The sequence below is a fragment of the Pygocentrus nattereri genome, chromosome 17 (assembly GCF_015220715.1).
Source record: "Pygocentrus nattereri isolate fPygNat1 chromosome 17, fPygNat1.pri, whole genome shotgun sequence".
In the NCBI taxonomy this organism is placed as follows: Eukaryota; Metazoa; Chordata; class Actinopteri; order Characiformes; family Serrasalmidae; genus Pygocentrus; species Pygocentrus nattereri.
The window spans coordinates 6,416,968-6,425,860 of NC_051227.1; the positions used below are offsets into that span (position 1 = coordinate 6,416,968).

General features: G+C 39.4%; 1 long non-coding RNA gene across 1 annotated transcript in view; it reads left to right on the forward strand.

Moving 5' to 3' along the window:
- The first annotated feature begins 1,498 nt into the window (after positions 1–1,498).
- Positions 1,499–8,893, forward strand: part of LOC108412032 — a 10,179-nt gene continuing 2,784 nt past the window's right edge. Inside the window, exon 1 of the long non-coding RNA XR_005131687.1 lies at positions 1,499–1,534. This is a non-coding gene — a long non-coding RNA (uncharacterized LOC108412032). The remainder of the gene's footprint in view (positions 1,535–8,893) is intronic.

Below are 8,893 nucleotides of genomic sequence, written 5' to 3' on the forward strand. Positions count from 1 at the left end.
CTATAGGTGGTTCTTTGTAGAACCTTTTTGAAAATGGTTCTACATTGTGCCATGCCTGACATTATAACAGTAGTAGAATCTTTTTTGGTGCTATGAAAAACCCTTTCCAAAAAGGTTCTATATAAGACCATCTACAGCACATTCTCCATCAACCATGAACACTCAAAGAACCCTTTGCATGCATAAATGGTCTGTCATAACAAAAGGGTTCTTCAGATTGTTGGAGAATGTGCTATAGATGGTTCTTTATAGAACCTTTTTGAAAATGGTGTCTATATAGCTTCTACTGTTAGGATGTCAAGCTTGTTACAGTAGAACAACCCTTTTTGGTGCTATAAAGAACCATTTTCAGAAAGGTTCTATAAAGAACCATCTATAGAACATTCTCCAAAAATCTGCCAAAGCACTTCATGATGCAAAGAACAATTTATGCCTGTACAGTGCTCTTTGAGTGTCCATGGTTCTATATTTTCCTTACTAAAGAACCTTTGGAGATCTTTTTAAGTGTTTATTTGCTGTAAACACGCTTATTGTGTGGATTTTTAGGGCTGGCTGTCGATAGTATTCCGCTGCCGCCATATTGGACGCCCCCTTCAAGCTTCAAAGCCACAACGGCCCCAACAAATGCAATAAAAACCGTTTCTTAAACACTTTTTTAAATTATTAAAGCACATTAATCAGTGTGTTTGAGTGTAATGACTTGGCTTAGTTCTATTATGGTTGTACTGATGAAAAACGAACGCTAAAATCCAAACGGCTGAGATTACCGCTGCGGTATTTCTCGCGTCGCAAAGCGCTTATTAGCTCACTAAGTAGTGTACAAAAATGGCGCATATATCATCGGAAGCGCACTCATTAGTGTAGTAGGCGAAGTGTGGAAGTGTGTGGATTGGGACGCGTAGAGCAGCTGTAATAGGTGATTAGCTTCGCTGTGCTGCTCGTTAGCTGCTCAGTTAGCATCGCCAAGAGAAAGTCTGAGGTAATTTGTTGATGAAGGATCATTTACTGAGGTAAATTAATACATTTATTGAGTTAAATTGATTAATTTGTTTATTTAAACTGATGCTGGCTTCGTATTCGCCAACTTTAAGGTGGCTCAGTGGAACTGCAGCACTATTTAAGGTGGAACAGAGAATTCAAATGAGAAGCTGGCGAACTTTGTTGTTTAAGACCTATGGCAGCCACTTTCATTGGTTTTTATAAAATAATACACACGGGAATGTTTAAGATATCAAATATATCAAATGTTCATCACGATGACAAGCAATGACAAACAAGAGAAATAAGAAAGACAAGGTAAAAACTAAACTAGCAGCAGCTAACTCGCTACCTAGATGCTTGAATTTAGTGGAGAAGATAACATTGATGTTTTCTTCATGGTTCTGTTAGTTCACTGATTGATTGAAAACCAAAACTATCCAGCCAAGAGCGTCCTGTGACCACTGATGAAGGACTAGAGGATGACCAACACAAACTGTGCAGCAGCAGATGAGCTGTCGTCTCTGACTTTACATCTACAAGGTGGCCTGACAAGGTAGGAGTGTCTAATAGAGTGGACAGTGAGTGGACACAGCGTTTAAAAACTCCAGCAGCACTGCTGTGAAACTGAGAAATGTTGTTGTTATTTGAAAAATATATGCCCATTTTGAATTTTTATGCCAGCAGCACGTTCCAGAAAGTTGAAACAGGGCAACAAAAGGTTGGTAAAGATGTTTAATGCTGAAAAAACCTGGTGGTTAATTGGCAACAGTTCAGTAACATGATTAGTTATAAAGAGCATCTCAGAGAGTCTTTCAGAAGTAGAGATGAGGACGGGTTCGCCATTCTTTGAAAGACTGCAACATCAAATAGTGCAACGATTCAAGAATAACGTTTCTCAACATGAAATGGCGAAGAACTTTAGCTTTTCATCATCTATGGTACATAATATCATTAAAAGATTTAGAGAATGTGGTGAAAACTCTGTACGCAAGGGACAAAGCCAGAAAAACAGCATGCTGGCTGTGATCTTTGGGCCCTCAGGCAGCATTGCATTAAAAACAGACATGATTCTGTAGTGGAAATCACTGCATGGGCTCAAGCACTTCTGTGAAAACAGTTTGTTGATTCATCCACAATTGGTAATTAAACCTCCACAATGCAGAGAAGAAAACATAAACAGGATCCAGAAACACTGCCACCTTCTCTGGGCCCTAGCTCATTTAAAATGGACAGTGGAATGAAAGTGAACGTGGAAAAGTGCCCTGTGGTCCAACAAATCAAAATTTGAAATTTTTTTTTGCAAATCATGGATGATGTGTCTTCTGGGCTAAAGACCACTGAGCTTATTCTCAGTGCGCAGTTCGAAAGCCAGTATTCATGATGGTTTAGGGGTACATTAGTGCACATGGCATGGGTGAAGCACACATCTGTGAAGGCACCACTAATGCTGAACGATATATACATGGTTTGGCAACATAGGCTGCCATCCAGACAGCGTCTTTTTCAGAGAAAAAAACTGTCTTGTTGATTGTTTCAACAAGACAGTGTCAAACCACATTCTGCATGTATTACGACAGCATGGTTCTGTATTAAGAGTCCATTTGCTAAACTGACCTGTCTGCAGTCCGGGCCTGTCACCCACTGAAAACATTTGGAGCATTATGAAATGGAAAATATGGCAAAGAAGACCCTGAACTGTTGAGCAGCTGAAATTCTGTTAGGCAAGAACGGGAAAACATTTCACTGTCAAAACTACAGCAGTGTCTCCTCAGTTCCCAAACACTTACAGAGTGTTGTTTAAAGAAAAGATGAAACACAGTGATAAAAATGCCCCGTCAACTTTTTTGGAACGTTGGTATTAAATTCAAAATGAGTATATAATTTTCAAAAAAACAATAAAATTTCTCTGTTTTAGTATTTGATTTGTTGATTTTATATGAACTATTTGCACATCATTGCAGTTTTTTATTTATGTTTTACTTACATTTTTTATAATATATATATATATATATATATATATATATATATATATATATATATGTGTGTATGTGTGTGTGTGTGTGTATATATATATATATATATATATATGTGTGTGTGTGTGTGTGTGTGTGTGTATGTATGTATATATATATATATATATATATATATATATATATATATATATATATATATATATATATATATATATATATATATATATATATATTTATTAACATTTTTTTATTTTATAGTTTGTTTCAGCGCCATTCCTGTGTGTTTTGCTGCATCCACCGTCTGATCTCATGCATTTGCAGACTGAGAAATGCAAAAGAAATCAGAGTAACGGTTTACATGCATTGAGAAATCTGATTACTGAGTTGAAATCCAGCCTCTTTATTAGATTTCTTGCGGATTTCTAGATCAGAGTATAGTGTTTACATGACCATTTGAATAATCGGATAACTGCAGAAATCCGATTATGATTGAGTTTTTAAATGCACTCAATAATCCAATGTTACTCAGTATGCTAATGACCTGCTACATAACATTTTGCTATAAGTGGTTTTAAGAGCCCCATACAGTCTCTGTAAATCCCTGTTTTTACTGTGGAGCTCTGCTGGTGACATCCCATATAAATAACAATAATGTGTGGCCACACCATATTCATGCATGGGAACAATATAATTAAGTTGTGGCCATGACTTAATTGTAAGGTGTGGGAACAAAATCTTGCCTTATTAAGCTGTGTTCAAGGACTAATCCTATTCCCACACGTTAATAAGTTGTTGCCACACATTATATTTATACGAGATGTTAGTAGCTGGGCTCCGTAATTTAACGATGAACTCCAGCATTTTTTAATTTTTATTTATTTATTTTTTTAATTTACTGCATTAATTCATTGAGCTGAGTGGTTTGGGGTGAAATGGTTCAACTCTCTTTACAGTGGTGGTAATAGGAACCAGGGGTCACCATGACTACAACACATTTTATTTGCTATACAATACACTCCTGATCAAAATATTAAGATCAGTTAAAAAATTGCAAGAATTTGCATTTTGCGCAATTGGATCTTAAGAAGGTTCTAAGTAGAGCTTCACAATGCAAAAAGAAGAAATGGGAGTAAGAGCCAAAAGATTTTGAGCGGGCAATTTATTGACATCTGCTTTAACAGTCAAACATGCTTTTTTCAGCTGATCAAAAGTTTAAGACCACAGCCTTTAAAAGCCAAAATCTGCAAAAACATTTTCTGTCAAGTATTCACACTGTCAAGACCTCCTGATGGCCACAGGCCTCTCACAGCGCGCCATCGCTGCTGAGGTTGGACGCAGTAAGATAGTCATTTTGCATCTGTTGAAAGATCCTGAGGGTTATGGAACAAAAAAGTCAAGTGGTAGACCCAAAAAAATGTCACTAGCGCTGAGCCGCAGGATCCGATTGCCTGTCCATCAAGACACGGGACGATCCTCGACCCAAATTAAGGCTATTACTGGTGCTGACTGCATTTTGCCGTCATGATTTGGGGTGCTTTTTCCTTCAATGGAACAATAGAGCTTCAGGTTGTGCAGGGGCGTCAAACAGCAGCTGGCTATGTGGAGATCTTGCAGCGGGCATCCCGCATGACTGAGGGCCCTCGTCTGTGTGGTGATGAATGGGTTTTTCAACAAGACAATGCAGTTCACAGTGCCCACCTGACAAAGGACCTCTTCCAGGAGAATACCGTCACTCTTTTGGACCATCCTGCGTGTTCCCCTGATCTAAATCCAATTGAGAACATTTGGGGATGGATGGCAAGGGAAGTTTACAAAAATGGACATCAGTTCCAGACAGTGGATGCCCTTTGTGAAGCCATCTTCAACACTTGCAGCAACGTTCCCACCAGCCTCCTGGAAACACTTGCATCAAGCATGCCTAAGTGATCAACAAGAATGGTGGAGCTACTCATTACTGAGTCCTTTTTTAAACACTTTGATTTCTGTTTTGAGGGGGTTTTCAGTTTTTTTTTTTGAGCTATGATCTTAAACTTTTGATCAGCTGAAGAACATCCTATTTCAGTTAAATAGTTTTCAATAAACTGTCCGCTCAATATCTTTTGGCTCTTGCTCCCATTTCTTCTTTTTGCATTGTGAAGCTCTACTTAGAACCTTCTCTAGATCCAATGGTGCGAAATGCAAATTCTTGCCATTTTTTAACTGATCTTAAGATTTTGATCAGGAGTGTACCACCAGTGAACCGCTATGTTTCTTCTGAGTGTTTATATGGAGTTTTGATGATGGATGATGAGAAAATCCATCCAAATGAAAAAAAAACCCCTAATTTATTTACACTTTCTATTTACATTCTGGTGATTTAATTACGCAGAAATTTTGGGAAATCAATTCCTCTTATAAACAGAAGCAAATTTATTATTATTTATTTCTAAAACAAACATTTTAAGTGTTAGAAATATTTAAAAATCTGTTATGCTGTGATCAGAATTATGCACTGCCGTTCTAAAGAGTGTGTCCCCTTTTCACTTCACTGTATGACCAACAATAAATCATATACACATATGAGGAAATGCTGCAGTGGTGGGAAACACAGTAAGTCAAAATTAACCATTAAAACACCTTTTCCTGCTCCTACCAGCTCTGTGAGGGGTGGGGTGATCTGACTCAAAGGCCGCTCACTGACTATTTAAATAGGTATTTAAATGAGTGCTTGGAAGAGAAGCAGCAACATGAAATGCAAAACGAGTGGCAGTGGAACTGAAACGCTTCACCTGTGGTCAGGTGAGTGAGGTCCTGCATGGCCAGTGGTGAAGGAAGTGAAAGTTGTACTGTATTGATTTTCATGTAAAAATAGGAGACGCTAAAGGTTAAGATATGAATCAGTTGTTCGGGCTGGGACGAAAGTTCGTTGGACAGGCTTTGCATGTGAACAAAGCCTCACTGATGCTACTGTCAACCAGGGGCCCAAATGTTAGGAACAGCCATTTTCTCCTTTCAATAAAAATCAAACCACCTTGGGAGGCACAATATTTTATGTCCTTTGACCACCTTGGCTGTAAACATGTCTCAGTGTGTGCTGATGGACTAGTGTAGGCTTTGCTTTGAGCTTTAGCTCAGCTGTTGTCGCTTTTCACACATCTCTGGCAGGAAACTTTCCTTTTAGAACAGTTGCTTGTGTTGGTCAGACAACACGGCTGCACTTTACAGGAAAGGACAGAGCAGACTCTACCTGCTCAGGAGACTGAGGTCGTTTGGAGTGCAGGGGCCACTCCTGAGGACCTTTTTTGACACAGTGGTGGCATCAGCTGTCTTCTATGGAGTGGTCTGCTGGGGTGGCAGCATCCCCACTGCAGACAGGAAGAAACTGGACAAACATCAGGAGGGCCGGCTCGGTCCTAGGGACTCCTCTAGACCCATTGCAGGCGGTGGGAGAAAGGAGGATGCTGAACAAGCTAGCATCCAGGCTGGAGAACTACTCCCACCCCATGCGTGAGACTCTGGCAGCACTGGGCAGTTCCTTCAGTGACCGGCTCCTTCACCCCAAGTGTGTGAAGGAGCACTATCGCAGGTCCTTCCTTCCTGCTGCTGTGACACTGTTCAACCAGCACTGCTCCCAGTAGAACACACACACACACACACACACAATATACACACATTCAGAATGCAAACATTTTTCATTGTGCAATATGTTCCTAAGTGCAATACAGATTTCTATGCAACTCTTATTTTATTATTATCCTTACTTTCCTGCAAATAGTCTAGAGATTTAGCTTTAATTTTTTATTATTTATAATGTTTATACTGTTTCCCATTTCTATTACTGAGTGCCTTACTCCTGTTACTCTGCTGCTGCTGTAATACTGTGAATTTCCCTGCTGTGGGATTAATAAAGGATTATCTTATCTTCTCTTAAAACGCCTCTCGACGTCAACTTCTTATGAGTCAGCTTCTCATTTACCAGCTTCTTGTTCACAATTTCCCGTTCCACCTGAAATAGTGCCTGAGGTGTCAGAATTTAACTGTCCTTTATAGTAAAATAAAGCTCTGCTGATCGTTTAACACAGTTTAACAATAAATGGTCTTAAACGCTCAAGTTAATGTAGAACTGCTGATTCGCCCTTTAACCCTGAAGATCAGCACAGACTGCTGGTCAACATAGCAACACAGACAACAGTCTCACCCAGCTAGTAGTTAACGAAACGGCGAAGAGAGAGATTTAAGACAAACTGGGATAATTTGGAGACAAACGGACTTATTAGTGTTTATAATCACGCCAGCTGGTTTCCCGATGCGTTTAATCTGCAATGAGAAACTGAAACACTAAAAAGTCACGAAGCTGAAGTCGCTTCTCATTCGCCAGCTTCTTGCTCCAGTATTTCTGTTCCACCTTAAATGGTGCAGCAGTTAGCTACTTGAAAAATTCAAACGAGAAGCTGACTACTGCTTCGTAAAAAGTCGAACCCTGAGAGGCATTTTACAAGAAACGGTTCTACTTTGCAGGAAGTTTCCTACCAGAGATGTGAGAAAAGCAGCTACAGCTGAGCTAAAGCTTAAAGCGGATCAAAGTAAATCTGCATTTTTTTAAATGTTTTTAGCCTGTACTAAAACATTAGCACATACTGAGACGTATTTTACTACAATACAATGAACATGAAATGTTGTGGCTTCCAAGGTGGTGAGATTTTTGTAAAGGCTAGACAGAATGGCTCTTTCTTTCTAAACATTTGGGTTGCCAACCCCCTGGTCAAGGTGATGCGGGGCTGCTGTGCTAAAATGTCTGTTTATTTATTGCTTTACAGCATTCACAGAAATAAATTTTATATTTTTCTCAGTTTAAGTGAAAAAATTAACAAAACAACCTGAAATTAATTGTCAGGTTTATGTTTCTGCAGCGTTTTAACTGTCATCTAATTCTGTGATATATAATGAAGGCATAACACAGTATTGCTCAGGCCTGAATCCAGTTTCATTCTCAGTAAACTTTAACATTAATGGTAACTGAGCTTAGGTGGACATTAAGTGTGCAGGTGTGGGTGAGGATAAACAACAATTGTGTTTTGTGAAAATAAGTCATTTCAGAGCAGGTTTGATGTAGTTATTTAAGTATAAAATAAGTCACTGCTTTGCTGCGTGTTAGTCATCTAATTAGTCTTAATATTTTTTGTTTTAAACGAGCAAATTACATCTGACCATGCAGGGGCTTTGTCCATCCAGTCTGGGTCCTCACTTCGTTTGCAGGGCAGCAGTTAAATAATACTGGGGTTAAAGGCCGTAGTCCCATAATTCGGATTAGAAGTGCTACCTGAGAATTTACTGCGACACAGCAGAAGCTTGTAACCCTGTCTGTCCGCCATACTGACCCGAGCTCGGCCAAATGCTCATAAACGTCCCATAAAACCACTGCAGTCTGGCCTGAGCGCAGCCAAACGCTCTCAAAACCCACATTAACACACCACACATGCTCCCACTGCAGATATTATTCTAAAACAACTCTCGTAAAGAGCGGAGACCCGATACACACACACACACACACACACACACACACACACACACACACACACACACACACACACACACACACACATTTGTTTCTTTGCATTGTGGGGACGTTACGTAGACATCCATTAATTTCCTGGAGACTTACCCAAAGCTGAACCAGAACTACTACCAGCCTAACACTAACCTTAACCCTTAATGTCTTCAAATTAATGTTTAATGATTTACCACAATGTGAGGGTATAAACAGGTTTTAGTCCTTATAATGTGGCATAGACCTTGTACGTACGTACGTACGTACACACACACACACACACACACACACACACACACACACACACACACACACACACACACACACACATTTGTTTCTGTAAATTGTGGGGACTTTACATAGACTTACCCAAACCTGGACCAGAATTACTACAAATCTAACAGTAACCTTA